This window comes from Thamnophis sirtalis, unplaced genomic scaffold, assembly GCF_051295495.1.
Source record: "Thamnophis sirtalis isolate CommonGarterSnake01/CBP01778 unplaced genomic scaffold, rThaSir2_p1.2 scaffold_10, whole genome shotgun sequence".
Classification (NCBI taxonomy): Eukaryota; Metazoa; Chordata; class Lepidosauria; order Squamata; family Natricidae; genus Thamnophis; species Thamnophis sirtalis.
Genome location: NW_028261390.1, coordinates 39430488 through 39448785, shown reverse-complemented (window position 1 = coordinate 39448785; position 18298 = coordinate 39430488). Strand labels below are relative to the sequence as shown.

General features: G+C 40.4%; 1 protein-coding gene across 2 annotated transcripts in view; it reads left to right on the top strand.

Annotated features, from left to right (window-relative positions):
• SPRY1 (sprouty RTK signaling antagonist 1) overlaps nt 1–18298 on the top strand; it is a 503195-nt gene that overhangs the window by 233869 nt on the left and 251028 nt on the right. The window lies entirely within an intron of this gene.

Sequence of the window (18298 nt, the reverse complement as noted above, 5' to 3'; positions counted from 1 at the left end):
CTGGTTGTCATTGTGTTTCCAGGGATACTTCAAGATGCTGGTTGTCATCTTTAAAGGCCTTCATAGCATGAGACTGTATTACTTCAGGATTCCCCTCTCCTTAGTTGTTTCGACTGTCCAATCCAGTGAGTCAGAATGAGCATGCTTTAAGTTCTTTCAATTAAGAAATATATTTACTTAGACTTATATACCACTCTATAGTGCTTTACAGCCCTCTCTAAGTGGTTTACAGAGTCAGCATATTTTCCCCAACAATTTGGGTTCTCATTTTATTCACCATGGAAGGCTGGAAGGCTGAGTCAACCTGAGATAACCAATGTTGTCTAAGGAATAATGATTTTTACCTCTGAGCACCTTCAAGTACAGAATTATGCTTAATTTGTTATCATCTTAAAATATATCTGTATATACATACATACATACACTTACACCAGTGGTGGGTTTCAAAAAAAATTCGAACCTACTCTGTGGGTGTGGCCTCCTTTGTGGGAGTGGCTTGCCGGCCATGTGACCTGGTGGGAGTGGCTTGCTGGCCATGTGTTCTCTCTCTCTCTCTCTCTCTCTCTCTCTCTCTCTCTCTCTCTCTCTCTCTCTCAATCTCTCTCTCTCTCTCTCTTTCCTTCCTTTTGTCTCTCTGTCCCTTTTTTCTTTTTTTCTTTCATCTCTCTCTCACTTTTTCTTTCTTTTTTCTTTCTTTCTTCCTTTCTTTCTCTTTCTCTCTCCGTGTGAGTCTGTCTGTGTGTGTGTGTGTGTGTGTGTGTGTGTGGCTCTTTGCCTCTCTCTCTCTCTCCTTCCCTCCCTCCCTCTGTGTCTCTCTATGTGATTCTCTCTGTGTGTCTGTCTGTCTCTCTGTCTGCTTGTCTGTCTCTCTCTCTCTCTGTGTGTATCTCTCTCCTCCCTCCCTCTGTGTCTGTGTCTGTCTCTCATTCCCTCTATCTCTATGTGCCTCTGTCTGTCTGCCTGTCTCTATCACACACACATAAACACAGAAACAGACACACACACACACATACTATGGTCACCTTGTTGAGTGTTCCAATCATATTTGAAACACTCAACAACTGGCCTGTATTCATGGTTTTTTTGCAACATTCTGCAGACATGGGGGCAAAATATATGGTTAAAAGTACCTGACAGCAGCGTTCTTCCCTGGGGAGCTCCGCAGAACATCCCAAGACCAATGGCTCCGGGATGAGGGACGGAATCTTCCCCGCGGGCCAGTGAAGCTCCGTCCACCAGAGGCAGCAGGACAAAAGCCCCTCTCCCAGCTGGCCCTTCCTCCCTCTGAGGGCGAGGGACCTGGCTGCCCCGCTGCCTCTGGCTTCCTTCCGAGAGTCTCCACTCTCTGGGCCTGTAATTGTGCAGGCTGTGCGTGCGTGCTTATGTTTTCCACGGGGGTGGCGGATGGGCTCTGGAATCGCTCCATGCCTTGGAAAACAACGGCATGTCCATTTCTTTTGCTGTTTGGACAAGCCGTGCAGGATGCGCTCCCTTTTCTTTCATAGCCAGCTCATTTCCAATTGGGGGAGAGGGGAAGAAATTGATTTTTTCCATCCCTCTCCATGGATCCCCACCCCAATTGGAAATGAGCTGGCTATGAAAGACAAGGGAGCGCAACCCGCACGGCTTGTTCAAACAGCAAAAGAAATGGACAGGAGAGGAGTTCGGCTGTTTGAAAAGCCCCGCTTGGAACTCCTCTCCTGTTCCTTCTTTTGCTGTTTCTACATGCCGAGTGGGTCATGCTGCCTTGTCAAGAGCCAAGGTGGCACAGTGGTTAAATGCAGCACTGCAGGCTGACTGCTAGATCAGCAGTTCAGCGGTTCAAATCTCACCGGCTCAGGGTTGACTCAGCCTTCCATCCTTCCGAGGTGGGTAAAATGAGGACCCGGATTGTTGTTGGGGGCAATATGCTGACTCTGTAAACCGCTTAGAGAGGCCTGAAAGGCCTATGAAGCGGTATATAAGTCTACTGTTATTATTATTACTGTTATTGTCGGCAAGGACGCTTTGCATTGACAGGGGCCAGGAGTGGTACCAGCATTCCCGGAAGTTAATTACTTCCGGGTTCACTGATCAACTGGTGTGTGCAAACTGGGGCGATCTGGGATGAACCCACCCCTGACATACACACACCCAAACAAAGAAGGGGAATACCTTACATATAAAGACATTGCACTTTAATGGTAAAGTGCAATGCTTATTTGCAAACTTTATTGGCAAGAAATGCAGATATGACGATTCTATCTGAATGTAAGCAATATACTGTATGCAATGTTCTAAATGAAAACCAAATTTACAGAGCTGTATCTATAATTAGATTGACTGGAAAAGTACAAATGATCTCATTGCTTTACAACCATTGAACAAACATTTACCCTTCCAATTGTTATCTGCAGGGTAACATGTCAAGACATGATACATGTCAAGACATAGCAACCTAATTCTGCTCCAGTCATTGTTGCTAAGGTTGAAAGACTATATATAGATGGCAGCCTATCAAATATCACCAGGTAGAGATACCACTGCCATGGTATCCAGTGGTATCTATGTCACTGATCACCACTGACAACAGTTGCCCATCACAATCACTGAAGAATTATACAAGTGAGGGTGTGCAATTTGGAATACTCTATCAGGGCAACAAGCAGTGGTGGGTTCCTACCGGTTCGACTCAGTTCAGCTGAACTGGTAGTGGTTTGGCGGCCTGGGTTGTTGGAACCGACAGCAACCAAGGCCTGCAATGCCCCTGAACTGGGTCTCCAGGTGGCACCATAGGCGCCATCATCTTGTTTTTAGCTTCTGTGCATGCACAGAACAATTTTTATTGCATTGCACAAGCACACACAGTGCGCATCAAATGCAAACACATGACACAGACACAATCGAACCAGCAGTAATGGCTGCTAGAATCTACTTCTGGCAACAAGGGCTATCATTTGGAATTTATCACAAGAATTTGTATTCACTCGTTGCCTGCTGATTATTTTGTATCAATGTGATGGGAAACTTTCATTTAGTGAAAACAAGCTGCAATCAATTGTAGTTATCATTTACCTTTCCAGATTTTTCTACCTGAATTTTGTTCCAGCCACTTTTCTGTATATCAGCAATTACACTGATCTGACTCAGATGGTTTCAAAATGTTGGGAACCACTTTTGGATTTGTGAGATGCCTTTATATATAGCTGAAAAGCGGTGAAATTTCATAGACTATCCCCACATTATTTTGAAAGCTTTGAAACAGATTATTTCTTTGCTCTGACTTTTATCTTGAAGAGGAAAATTACAGGATTCCTAGAGTGACCCCCTTGCTAATGGTGTGTCTGCTGTAATAGTGGTAACACTTTCTGGTGGTGTTTAGACTCTTGATGCACATTTTCTTCAAAAGAATGAGGGCCAGGATAGTTGAGTCTTCCCTGGAGAGGATAGATTAACTTGGAATAGTGAAATTTTTCAAAATTGATTACAAAGTTCACCTAAATTATTAGGGCAGTAGATGGGTGAAATATACTGTATGTTTATAGTATAAGTAAGAATATGTCTATATGAGCTATCATTGTTTTTTCTTTTGTGCTGTTTTCTTGTCCTAATATTTTTTTTACTAATTTGTAAAATGCCCAGAATTTCTAGAAGTTAGACGGCATATAACTCTAAAATATTAATAATTAATTATACAGCAAATAGTTGGAAAAAGTAACCAAACAACCAAGATCTAAATGTAATGTACAAAACTTTCAAGTTTAAGAGTTTGTATAGTATTGTAAACAAAATAAAAATTCAAACTTTTGGGAATATGTGTGCTCTTTTTTAGAAACTGAAGCTGACACTGAGATTTGAGTGATTTAAGTAATACCCATTTAGTTACAACTGGTATTATTTGTAGACGTATTATCATCCTGTATTATAATTTTAACCAGTAATAGTCTTTTTTTTTATGTGAACAGAGCAAAGTTGCCTTCAAGGTGAGATGAACTCCCGATAACTTGCATAGAAAACTTATGTGGTTTTCTAGACAAAGATTTTGTTGTTGTTGCTAAATGCCAGATCTGTGATTCACAAAGCTCCCCTCATCCGGGACCTGATATTGGACGAGGGGGCAGATCTGGCATGTATTACTGAAACCTGGTTGGCAATGAGGGAGGAGTCCCCCTCTCTGAAATGTGCCCTGAAGGGTTTCAGGTGCTCCACCAACCGCGACACCAGAGAAGGGGTGGAGGAGTACCTGCCATCATCCGAGGGTCACTGGTTCTTTGTAGGATCCCTGCTCCGGAGATTGTCGGATGTGAGTCTCTTCTGGTGAAGTTGGACCTTGGGGGTCAAACGGGCTTGTTGTTAACGTACCTACCTCCCAGCTGCGTTGCAACAGCCCTGCCTGCACTCCTGGAGTCAGTAGCCGGACTAGCAGTTGAATTCCCCAAACTTATAGTACTGGGGGATTTCAACCTGCCATCTCTTGGCGAATGCTCTGATGGGGCGCAGGAGTTCATGGCTTCCATGACAACCATGGACTTGACCCAGGTAATTCTGGTCCCAACTCATACAGCGGGACACACACTCGACCTCGTGTTTCTCTCGGGGCAGTGGAGACATGATCTGAAATTAGAGGGCATTGAGATCTCGCCCCTGTCATGGTCAGATCACTTCCTACTGAGGCTGGACTTTTGGAAACCACTCCCCCACTGCAGGGAGGTGGAGCTGATTAAGTGGTTCCACCCCAGGCGCCTGATGGACCCTATGGGATTTCAAACGGGGCTTGGGGATATACCTGACTCTCTTGCCCGCAGCCCGACAGAGTCCTTGGTCGCTGCTTGGAATATAATGGCGGCTGGGGCTCTTGATCGGCGGCAGTGGATCCAGGAGGGCTCCTTGGTTTACCGAGGAACTCCGGGAGATGAAGCGCCAAAAGAGATGCCTAGAATGACACTGGAGGGCTAGTAACTCCGAATCTGACCAAGCACTGCTAAGAGCCTATATTAGGACTTATCTCGTGGAAATACGGGCGGCGAAATGTGCGCATTTTTCCGCTCCTATTGCATCCGCAGAATCTTGCCTGGCCGCCTTGTTTAGTATTACCTGCTCCCTTCTGAAGGGGAGGGATGCAGAGGAACCCTTGCAGGGAAGAGCTGAGGAATTTGTCCAGTTTCTGTCGGACAAAGTCACCCAGATTCGGACGGACCTGGACTCCACTTGGGCAGTTCCTGCCAAGATGCCGGGGGTGGGCCTTAATCGGATTTCTTGGATTGAGTTTCAACCTGTTAGTCCTGAGGAAGTGGACAAGTCCATGGGAGCGGTAAGTGCCTCCACCTGCCTATTGGATTCGTGTCCCTCCTGGCTGGTTTCCGCCAGCAAGGAGGTTACATGAGGCTGGTTCCAGAGAATTATTAACACCTCTCTACGGGAGGGATCTTTCCCGCAGCCCCTAAAGGATGCGGTGGTGAGACCCCTCCTTAAGAAACCTTCTCTGGATCCAGCTATTCTTAATAACTATCGTCCTGTCTCCAACCTACCCTTTGTTGGGAAGGTTGTTGAGAAGGTGGTGGCCTTTCAATTCCAATGGTCCTTGGACGAAGCTGATTATCTTGATCCCTTCCAGTCGGGTTTCAGGCCTGGTTACTCCACCAAAACTGCTTTGGTCGCGCTGACAGATGATCTCTGGTGGGCCCGGGATAGAGGACTTTCCTCTATCCTGGTGCTTCTTGACCTCTCAGCAGCCTTCGATACCATTGACCATGGTATCCTTCTGTGAAGACTGGGGGAGGTGGGAGTGGGAGGCACCGTTTTACGGTGGTTCTCCTCTTACCTCTCTGACAGGTTGCAGTCGGTGTTGGTCGGAGGACAGAGGTTGACCCCTAGGCCCCTCAAATATGGGGTGCCACAGGGCTTGCTCCTGTCCCCCCTCCTATTCAACATCTACATGAAGCCGCTGGGTGAGATCATTCGCCGGTATGGGATCAAGTACCACCAATATGCAGATGATACTCAATTGTATTTGTCCGCCCCATGCCAATTCAGCGAAGCAGTGGAAGTGATGTGCCAGTGCCTGGAGGCTGTTAGGGTCTGGATGGGAGTAAACAAGTTGGCACTCAATCCAGACAAGACCGAGTGGCTTTTGATGTTTCCTCCCAAGGATAGTCTGGATTTTCCATCTATTAGCCTGGTGGGTGAAAGCTTACACCCCTCAGAGAGGGCCTGCAACTTGGGTGTCCTCCTGGACCCGCAGCTGACTTTAGAACATCATTTGTTGGCTGTGACCAGGGGGCTTTTGCCCAGGTTCGCCTGGTGCACCAGGTGCAACCCTATCTGGAATGGGAGACACTTCAAATGGTCACTCATGCCCTCGTCACCTCAAGGCTCGACTACTTCAATGCACTCTACATGGGGCTGCCCTTGAAGAGTGTTCGGAGACTGCAGTTGGTCCAGAATGCAGCCACGCGAGCGATATCGGATGTACCTCGGTACACCCATGTTACACCTATCCTCCGTGAGCTGCACTGGCTCCACATTAGTCTCTGGACACGCTACAAAGTGCTGGTGATTACCTTTAAAGCCCTACATGGCACTGGACCTGGATATCTGAGAGACCGTCTCCTGCTACTCACCTCCCAACGTCCAATAAGAACCCAGGTGAACTCCAGGTGCCGTCGACCGGACAATGCCGACTGGCGACCACTCGGGGGAGAGCCTTCTCTGTAGCTGCTCTGGCTCTGTGGAACGAACTACCAGCAGAGATCCGGACCCTTCCCACCCTCATGGCCTTCCAAAAAGCCACCAAAACCTGGCTGTTCCGACAGGCCTGGAGTTGCTGATTTTCGAATCAGGTTCAACCCCCAATTAAACCGAATGTATGTTGTGTTTTTAAAAATTGTTCGTATTGTTTGTATTCTCCCCCTGTATGTATTTTATTTTCATTTCATATTTGTAAGCCACCTGGAGTCCCCCGGGATTGGGCGGCATAGAAACCCATTAAATTGCAAATTGCGAATTTTCTTCTACCTTCTTCCATATATTTTTCCCCCAGATTTTCTGGCTTCGCTTCCCAAATGATTGCCCATTCAGATTGAAAAGGGTCTGAGCCTACATAGTTTTATAAACTGATGCTGCCAGTAAATTATTTTGTTTTGATACAACATGCATGTATCTTCTACATTTACTTCTACTTCAATCCTTTTTTTTAATTCAAATTAAAGAATGCTGTTGCTTGTTTTGGAAATGTCTCAGGGGAGTGAAAAGCTTGTGTTGAGGTCCAGACTTAAAGGTCTTTCTGATTTAAGATAGTCATTCCCCAAAGTCATGAATCAATGGAAGTTACAAAACAAAGTCATGTCAAGTAGGCACATGTCTCCCTGCCAATATTCAATCTAAGCCTAAGGAAACATGGTGAAAGATAAGTCTAACAAAAACAGACAGTCAATAAAGGAGGAGGGGGAGAAAGAGAAAGAGGGTGGTGGTGGTAGAAAGAATATCGGACTAATGTGAAAACAACAGCTAAATGTACATGTTCACACTTGAAGAAGAGGAAACTAAAGTTGCAAAAGTCACAGGAGAACTTGGAAATGAAATAATCACATTGCAAATATGTAGGTCTATTTTGTATATTCACAGGTTGCTACTTGCCCTCACTACAAACTATGGAATTGAACTAAAATAGCATTTGATTGGAGTTTGCCAAGAATAACAAGTTCCTCAAGAAAGATGCAATGTACAGAAAATATGGCTTTATTATTAAAAACCATATAACGTATAAGAAATGAAGATTTTAAATATTTCTACTTGAAGTTCTCATTTATCCATAAGTATACAATCTGAAGTAAATATGGATTGAGAAAACATTTTATTGTATTTAAGTGGATCAACTGGTGATAGAAAGAAGACAAAACATTCCTTAAATGAACATTATCAATCAGTGAAATTTGATTATTAAATGATTTTACAATCTAAATAAAAAAGCCAAAGAACAAGACAAAAACAAAACAAAAAGGAATCTAACTCATTAGGTTATATTTTTCAACATAGATCTAAATTATTCTACAATCTCATTTAATATTATTGTTGTTGTTGTTGTACAATTGTATCACAGCGGCCAGTTGTTTCGCCGGATTTGGCATTGGTTACTAGTCGGGCCCCACCCAGGGGCCTAGGACGTCGTAAGGTATTTTCGTAATATGCGTGCAGATCCAAGCAGTGCGGCTTTTTGCATTTGACTGATGGTGATTTTGTCAATTTTTAACTGTTTTAAATGTAATTCCAGTGCTTTTGGAATAGCACCCAGTGTGCCAATTACCACTGGAATTACCACTGCTGGTTTGTGCCATAGTCGTTGAATTTCAATTTTTAAGTCCTGGTATCTTGCGATTTTTTCATGTTCCTTCTCGGCGACCCTGCTATCACCTGGTATTGCGATGTCTATGATTGTGACCTTATTTTTCTCAACCAGTGTGATGTCTGGTGTATTATGCGCCAGTATTTTGTCGGTTTGTATACGGAAATCCCACAAGATCTTGACCATCTGATTTTCGGTGACTTTTTCAGGCTGATGTTCCCACCAGTTTGTTGCTGTTTTAATATAATAATTTTTGCACAAATTCCAATGGATCATTTGTGCTACTGAATTGTGCCGCAATTTATAATCAGTCTGCGCGATTTTTTTACAGCAGCTGAGTATGTGATCAACAGTTTCATCAGCTTCTTTGCAAAGTCTGCATTTGGCATCATCAGAGGATTTTTCGATTTTGGCCTTAATGGCATTTGTGCGGATAGCTTGTTCTTGCGCAGCCAGGATTAGTGACTCTGTTTCTTTCTTTAATGTACCTGTTTTTAACCATAACCAAGTTTGTTCACTGTCCACTTTATCTTTTATTTTTTCCAGAAATTGACCATGCAGTGCTTTGTTCTGCCAACTCTCCATTCTTGATTTTATCACATCTTTTCTGTATTCTTGTTTTGTCTGTTGGGCCTTCAGTAGATTTTTGTTCTTTACTTCGATTAATAGATGTTCTTGAGTGTCTTTTAAATAATCAGCCAGTGCATGTTTTTCTTCTTCAACTGTTTGCTTCACTTGTAATAATCCTCTGCCACCTGATTTTCGGGGCAGATATAGTCTATCAGTATCACCACGTGGATGTAAACTGTAGTGCATTGTCATTAGTTTCCTGGTTTTTCGGTCCAAAAGGTCCAAATCAGCTTGTGTCCAGTTAACTATGCCAGCTGTGTATCTTATAACTGGTAATGCCCAGGTATTTATGGCCTTGATTGTATTTCCACCATTCAATTTAGATTTCAAAATTTTCCTAACTCTGTTGGTGTACTCTCGCCTGACAATAGTTTTTACTTCTCCATGCTTGATGTTATCCAACTGCAGAATGCCTAAGTATTTGTAGGCTTCTTTTCTTTTTTTTTTCTCATAAAATATTTTATTCAATTTTCACATTCCATTTGCAATCATTTATATACAGGGTATTTACTATATATAAAAAAAAAGAAAAAAAAGAAAAACAAAGAAAAAGGGAATAAAACGAACAAGTAAAGAGAAAACACAACTCATCATTCACAACCCCACCCTTGCATCCTCCATACACCCCATCTACCCCCTCCAACTTTCCTTTCTCCCTCTAACACTCCCCTCCTACTTCCCTTTCCCCTCAATCCTTCCTTCTCCCCTTACTCCCCGGACACCCTCCTTACCTTCCCCTTACTCCTTCCTTACTCCTCCCTCTTCTTTCCCTCTACCTCCCTCCTTGGTGTATGCCTTTATTCGAGTGTTGTTTGATCTGATAAAAGTAAAATGAACCAAGGAAATAATAATAATAATAATGATAAAAAAAAAGAACCACCGTATATAAATACATTCTTGTTCTTATTAAAACTATGTTAACACCCCCCCACCCCACCCCCCACAATCCCCATCCCTAATCCTCCCGACTTCCCAGGGCCCACACCTGGCACTACCTTCTGTCTAAAATATCTTGTATACATATGAATTAAAAAATAAAAGTATATATCAAAAGAAAAGAAAAGCAGAGAAAGGAAAAAAAAAAAACAAAAGGAAAAAAAGAAAAGAGAAAAGAAGAAAAAGAAGAAAAAAGAAACCACTCTTGTATTGATCTCAGCCCCCCATCTTTATCTATGCTTAAATAGTATAAATCATTCTATCTATATTTTATTCTCGTCTCTTACTTCTTTGCTATTTACCCCAACCTTCTGTAGACTCTCCCGTTCCCTTCCTAAACCTCATGATCCCTTCCAATAAAATTTAAGCAGCGTGGTTCATGCCATATATTCAAATATAACTTTACAGACAAGTAATCAAACTTTCCCTTCTAGTAAAATTTAAACAACGTAAATAATCTTTCTTTACCCCTTTTTCAAACAGTAATTCAAAATAATAAATAACTTAGTTCATTCCACATTCATTTTACCTTCATCCCTCACTTGTCTGATATTTACCACTATCAAATTTATACTAGCATTTGTTTAAAATATAACTCAGAGTAAATTGTAGCATGAATCATTCCACATATTCCAATAATACTTTCAGCAAGAGTCAGTTAACCTTCTATTTTAAGGTAGTCCCTTCTAACAGAGTTTAAACAACATAAGTCATTCTGCATTCTTTTTACAGTTATCTTCCCAGGCGGCTTCCTGTTCTAATAAGCTTTAAACAACGTAGATTTTGCCCTCTTCCCTTGCTTGTCTGATATTTACCACAAATAACGTAGTTCATTCCACATACATTTTACCCTCATCTCTTGCTTGTCTGATATTTACCACTATCAAATTTATACTAGCGTTTATTTAAAAAGTAACTCAGAACTATTACAACCAACTTTCCCTTCAAATAAAAGTTAAGTAGCATGGATCATATTCAAATAATACTTTCAGCAAGAGTCAGTTAACCTTCTATTTTAAAATAGTCCCATCTAACAAAGTTTAAACAACATAAATCGTTCCGCATTCTTTTAACCACTATCAAATTTATGCTAACGTTACTTTAGAATCTAGCTCAAAGTAGTTTCACCCAGCTTTCCCTTCTGATAAAAATTAGTCCACTTTTTCTACCGGAGAGAGGTCTCAAACCCCCATTCAGTCCTCAACTTTAGGAAGTCTTTTGAAGTATCTAAATTCTCGATCTGCGTTCTTCTGCTTCTCTGAGGGAGGAGGGGCTGCCCCCTCCATCTTGCAGCCGCATGACCAGCCGTTTGCTTTCTCCTTCCGCTTGTCTCTCCTCTCTTCCAAGCGCGTCAGGAAGACCCGCCTTCAGAATCCTACAATAGAAATCTTGAGCCTCCGAAACAGAGTTAAGACGAAATCTTTGATTCTCAAATGTAATACCGGCAGGGGCCTCCCATCTGTATCGAATCTGTTGACTCCTAAGCTCCTTAGTTAAAAAGGTGTAATTCCTTCTTGCCTTCAACATCTGAAAAGGAATATCTTTGAAAACAATCAGGTCCTGGCCTTCAACTCGAAAACCGTTATTATGAAACTTTTGCACAATCGCATTTCTAGCTTCTTTTGTGGAAAAATGTATAATTATGTCCCTCGGGAGTTGTCGCTGTTCCGCTATCAATGAGTTCTGGCGATAGATTTTCCGAATCTGCCAATCAAAGTTAAGTCCCGGGCTTCCCAGCGCATGGCTGAAGGCTTCAGCAAAGGTCTGTTTCAAATCCTCTTGCTCCTTTTCACGGAATCCTCTGACTCTAATTGCAGATGCCTTCCTGTTAAAATTTAACATCATAAGCTGATCTTCGTTATTTCTAATTTTTTCTTGTAAAATTTGAATATTGGTAGTCAAATTAAAATTAGCCTTCTCCAGACTTTCCAATTTGTTCTCTATTTCAGCAGAGTAATCTGAGAGGGCAGACACGGCTGCAAACGTATTCGCCTTCATTTGATTAACTTTAGATTTTAAATCATCATAAAGTTGCAATACAAATTCCTGAATTTCTTGTTTAAAGGCATTAAACATTTTAAAGAGATATTCCTGTGTTAAAACTTCTCCAGTAGAGGGCGTAGGAGACAAAGGCTGTGTTTCCAGAAAAGATTCTTTAAATTCCTTAGATACATTTGTAGCAAGACGCTTCTTTGATCTGGGTGCCATAATAAATAAACAAGTAAGCAGCGCTTCACTCCCCTCTATTTCCAAAGAAAAAGAGTTTATTTTGTTAAGGAGCAGTCTGCAGGAAGATAAACCCGGCTAAGTACATCCAGTAATCATCCACGGAGAGAAATCGCCATTTTGAAGTCTATTTAAACAAAGAAGTCTTTAAGACGAATGGAGCTGGTATTTAAGATAGTAATAAAAGCATAAATCTCACAGGGGTGGTACCCTCCCGTATCAATTCTAGCTTGAAAAAACTTTGTTTTGTCCTGGGGGGGGCTAGCCTGTCTGGGGCTGCCAAAAAAAAAAAGGCAGCTGAGAAGAACTGGCCGGAGATAAAAGCTCCGCTTCGGCTGGATCTAATCTCTTCCACAGCCCAAAAAAAAAAAGGCTGTGGCTTACGAATAGACCCTAGTCTACGGAGCTATCCTCCCTGCCCCTTTCTTAGCCAAAAAGGGGTGCTATCTATGATCTTATTTAGATATACAGACCAGGTCTCTGAGGAGCTCGGTGGAGCCCTCCTCGGCAACAGGCCACGCCCCCAGGAACTAGGCTTCTTTTCTTTGCATTTAATTAGTTGGCCATTGGGCATTTCAATTCCCTCAGATGCAGTGATTTTGCCCCTTTTTATGGATACAGTGGCACATTTTTCCATGCCAAACTGCATTGAAATATCGGTGCTGAATACTCGGACTGTGTTTGTCAATGATTGGATTTCTATTTCTGACTTTCCATAGAGTTTCAAATCATCCATATATAGTAAATGCGAAATTTTTTCAGCTTTTTTGGCTGTTTGGTAGCCTAATTTCATTTTTTTAAAGATTACTGATAGTGGGATCATTGCGATGATGAAGAGAAGAGGTGAAAGTGAATCACCCTGGAAAATTCCTCGCTTAATAATAATAATAATATTATTATTAATATTAATATTAATATTAATAATAATAATAATAATAATAATAATATTGTTATTATTGTTATAACAATAATTGAAAAGAAAAATGTATGGTTCATTGACATTGCAATACCTGGTGATGCACGAATTGAAGATAAACAGCAAGAAAAAAATCACAAAATACCGGGACTTGCAAATTGAGGTTGTGCAACTGTGGAAAAAGAAATCATGTGTTGTCCCAATTGTAATTGGAGCCCTTGGAGCAATACCTAAAGGGCTACCTAGCTATTTGAAAATTCTAAATTTACCTGACTTGAACATTCTGACTCTACAAAAAACCACCCTACTTGGAACAATTTATATCTTCCGATGTTACCTTAACAGTTCCTGGGTCCTTGGTTAGGACTCGAGCTGTTAGGCTACCAACGAGCCCCAAAGGCTGTGAATCTCACCAAAGATTAACCACATAATAATAATAATAATAAATATAAAAATAGATTTAGGCAAAACATGTCTCAGTGCAACAGGGTTCTAATGGTCATTTTTGATTCTGTAATATTAATCATATAATCCAGCTATGCTACCAGCTATGATTTATCTGGCTAGTTTACTGTATTGAAGTCTAGTGTCTCATACAGTTGGATAAGAGGAAAACTGACTTATCTTGAAACAAGTTGTTTTTAAAATAATCAGTTGGTAAGGCAGCAAATCATATCCAATAATTTGGTAAGCATACAAGGAAAGGGTACCAAGATTACTCTTTTTCCTGTGCCAAGAATACAAAATAATAAAGGCTGTATCTTAGACTGTTCTAGAATGCAAGACCTAATAAAAAGGACAAGATGCCTCTTAAATAACAAACATCCATAAACAAGATGTAAGTAAAATATATTTTGATGTTTATTTCCTAGATAAAGTTCAAAAATGTTTCTTTTGTTTGTGAACAGGCACAATGCAGCAAGCATTAGAGAAAACTAGTAAAATCCGCAGGTGAAGATTTCCTGACTGAAAATAACAACACCTCTTTTTTGTTTTGTTTCAAAAGACACTTTTATAACTGTGGTATTTCCCTTCCAAAGGGTGTTCATGATTTATTTGTAAATATTTTTTTCCTGACTGGAAACTTGCCACTTAATGTCTCACAAAAACAATCTGTTGATTTGCTTTTTTATTGTTCTCTGATGATCCTGCAGTGTTATGGCAGAGATGCCAAACTTAAAAATCAGCAAATTAAAAGTTGTGGTTCATGCATGAACCTAACTGAGCCCTCTTACATTGCATAAGTCTTTCTGTTATTGCACTGACCTTTGTTAACAGGTTCAACAGTTTTTAATTTCCTTACCTTAGCACTAATAAAAGCTCTACTAGCACTGCATTTATATATTTTCCTGCCCCTAAATTTCATGTGTAACTAGTCTAGTGAATTAATACAGCTGTCTTCGTAAGGATAGTGAGCTAAATCTAATCCGTGTTTTGCATAAATATTTATGAGGGTTAAAAAAAAGCAAACATTTTCACTGCTAGAAAACTTATTCAGCACACATACATGCTGAAAATGGATCTGTGTAGTTTCACAACAAAAACAATTTTCATGTGGACGGTTGCATTTGAGGATTTCTATGAAAAATCCAGAGAAAGTGAAGATTCCCATTGAATTATAATATTACTTGAATATTAATTTTAGTATTCTATCTATCTATCTATCTATCTATCTATCTATCTATCTATCTATCTATCTATCTATCTATCTCTATCTATCTATCTATCTATCTATCTATCTATCTATCTATCTATCTATCTATCTATCTATCTATCTATCTATCTATCTTTCTCTCATCTATCTATGGATAGCACTATCAAGGCAACAGGGTAGACATCTGGATTCTCTGACAAGTCATGCCACTCCAGCTGTGTGACCTCGGGATTGTCCAAGCAGTTATTAGGAACCAACGCTAACTCTAGGGGTCTTCCTGGATTCACAAGTCCTGCTTGAAAAGCAAGTGTCAACTCTGACTCTAAAGGTCTCTGTACAACTTCATCTGGTGCATAGTTGTGCCCTTTCCCAGTTTGGTATTCTCTTAGGTAGTCATTTAGTAGTCCCTAGTCACCAACAGCTTGATTACTGCTATGATCTTTGCATGGGGTTGCTTTTGAGGATGACGAGAAGCTTCAACTAGTGCAGAATGTAGCAGCATGAACAGTAATGGGATATAATACCTCAGCTTCACAACCTGCACTTGTTTCTGGTTTGTTTCTGGGTGTGAATCAAGGAACAGGTTGTTACTGTATCATCAAAGCTCTAAATGGCATAGGGCCTAGTTATCTGAGAAACTACCCAGCTAATTCAATTCCACAGGATTGGAGCACTTCAACTTCATTCAGTTAAAAAATGTCTTATTTTTGGACTCTGGAAATGTATCTTCTCTGTAGCAGTGCCTGCCATCTGGAATAAAGTTTCCCCCCATCCAGATGGCCTTCACTCTGTATTGTAATTCCCTTGTTGGATTATGTTGAATGCTCAGAGTCGTTGACAGTAAGGTAGCATCAAGTTTTTTGATGCATTGAAAAGGCAAAATTATTCTGTGATTCAAATGTCTTTGAAACTTACAGGTTGAAGTGAAAAAACTGACATTCAGAAAGAAGGAAAAGAAATAATATCAATTTTAATAATAATAATAATGATGATGATGATGATGATGATGATGATGATGCTAATGCTAATATTTCTAATGCTAATGCTAATAATAATAATGATAATAGTCGCCCCCTGGGGAGGAGAAAGAGACAAATCTTGATTTGTAACAGCCTAACTGAAAAAAAGTGAAAAATGTTTTCCATTTTCCTGAAGATTGAGTGAGGAAATTAGCTGATAGGATTTCTTTCAAGAAAGTACTAATTCATTACAAGCCTATTGCATTTTCCATCTGGCATTTCAAAATGTAGCTCAATCAAAATGGCCTTTAAGGCAGTGCTTAGTTTATGCAAATTTCAGTCCCCCAAATGTCATCAGTTCTATAATTAGTGAAGTGTCAACTGTTTTCATGCTACAATTAGCAGGATGTGAGGAGAACGGCTATTGTAAATCTTATTCCTATTCCAATTAATTTTTGAATATGAATTTGATGGGCCATTATAAACTTTTCCATAGCCATTCTGGTGTGGACTGCATTATTTATAGACTGCTGGTGTGCATTGAATCCTGCAATGTGGCAGATATTATGAGCTGTCGAGTTGCTAATGGGACCTCCTACTCTAAACAAATGTTTCCTGCAAAATATTTTTCTACCTTTCAGGGTGTTAGCATGGTGCAGTTTCTGTATCAGGATAAACTCTAGCAGGATGGGATAATTATTCATTCTAGATTATCAAGGTCTTCACATCAGCCACGAGTGACCTAGCGGGGCAGGGTGGCTCATCAGCTTAAAGATGCTGGGTTTGCTCACCAGAGGTCTGAGCCCATGGCACCATGTGACAGAGTGAGCTCCTGTCATTTTCCCCTAGCTTCTGCCCATGTAAGCATGTTAAATGCAAGTAGATAGGTACCATTCCAGTGGGGAACCTTAGCAGCATTTCATGTGGAAGCAGGAACCAGTGCCAGACCTGCTCAGATGTGATGTGAGGTTCAGCACAAGAAAGCCTGCATGACCCAACATCTCCCAAATACTGTTAGACAGCTGGTGCAAAGCTAGTTTTTACCTTGTGGTGTACTGTGGATAGCTCACAAAATGAACAAGCACTCTTAGAATTACTCTTTGGTAAAAGCAGTACAAACTTCCCTGCTTATGTATGTCTCTCTCTTTCACACAAAAGTCAATGATCTTTCAGAGCCCAGAAAAACTTTATATAACCAAGTGATTAGTGGTTAATATATAACAGCTGTTTTTCTTTTTTCCTGTTATTTCATATCGGAGTAACTAGTGTGACAAGCCATTGTCTCATGGTTTTCAAATAGATTCAGTGAATTGGCTAACATGGAATGCTTCAGTTCTTGCAAAACTTTTAGTGGGCACCAGACAGGATTGGCATTTATCTGTTGAAAAGGTAAAGCCAATCAGATGGTGTATCTATTCTAGTTTGTGATGAGGGGATGGCAATGAGATCACTGAAATAAATATTACAAAGATCAGGAATTGCTTAATTATAATGAAAGCAAGAAAGGAATAAATTCCCAAGAGGGAAAATGTAAACCTCTTGCAATCTCTTGGATGAGCAAAAGTGCTTGTGTGGAATGAAACAAGGAGGAACTGTGCTGTCAGCAACAGGAAGTGTGTAAAAAATGAAGGATGGCCCTAGAAAGTTGAATGCAAAGCAGATGGCTCTAATTTGAGTCACACTGTGACATCTGTGAAGAAAAAAACCCTGCTCTCTTGACACTTCCAGATACCAAAAATTCCAGAGAATGCATTCCAGGGCTTTTTGAAGGTTTCCCATCAAGGGAGGGTAGATTTACCTTGTTTCTATCAGCAGACAGTCCATAAAAGTAAAATTGATAAGCTTCCACAGGCAGCCAAACATCCTAATACTTAGATAAGTTATTTATGTCCTCAAAAACACTGCAGAAATCAGAGCCAAGAAGTGCAATGGGGATTGCAGGGCTTGGTGATTTAGATGTTGGTTCTTTCAGCTATACTTTGAGATAAGAAAACTAGCATCCTCTTTTATGATCCAGATGGATGAAAAAGCTCTTTTACATATATTCTGAGACACAAACTGATTCACAGTATTATTTCAATGTATTTCAAGTAATGCTATAGATTTATGGTTTTTAAAATAAACGTTATAAATCAAGGTTAGGAACCATATAATCATTGCAGCTAAGCATCAGGCATTAGGACAAATTCTTCTCTAATGTAAACCCATGTACTTGGGTTCATTTCTGTCAGATGTCATCAGCCAAGATTTTCGGTTTTATTTATTCAGATTGTCCTTGACAGGTCTATTAGCTCTCCTGCTAAAATCTTTTCTCTCATTCCATCTGCTGCAACATTAATTCCTGAAAACAAGAATATGTGCCTAGGATTTAATCTGTACTTGATATGTTTATATCTGATTCTGCCTGTATAATAAGCAACTTGGGCTTAAGGCTAACATAAAAATAGTTTATAATTTTATAAATATTTTCTGGGCATTCTCAGAGATTAAAGCAATAGGGTTTTTTTTGTTTATGCTGAGATAACATAGGGAAGTTTTAGATAGTCAGATAGTTTGTCCTTTAGTAAGCATTTATAATGTAGCTTTTTAAATTTAAAGCTCACCCAGTTGTATTGGATCACATTATTTTATATTTTAAGTACAGAATTATTAAGAAT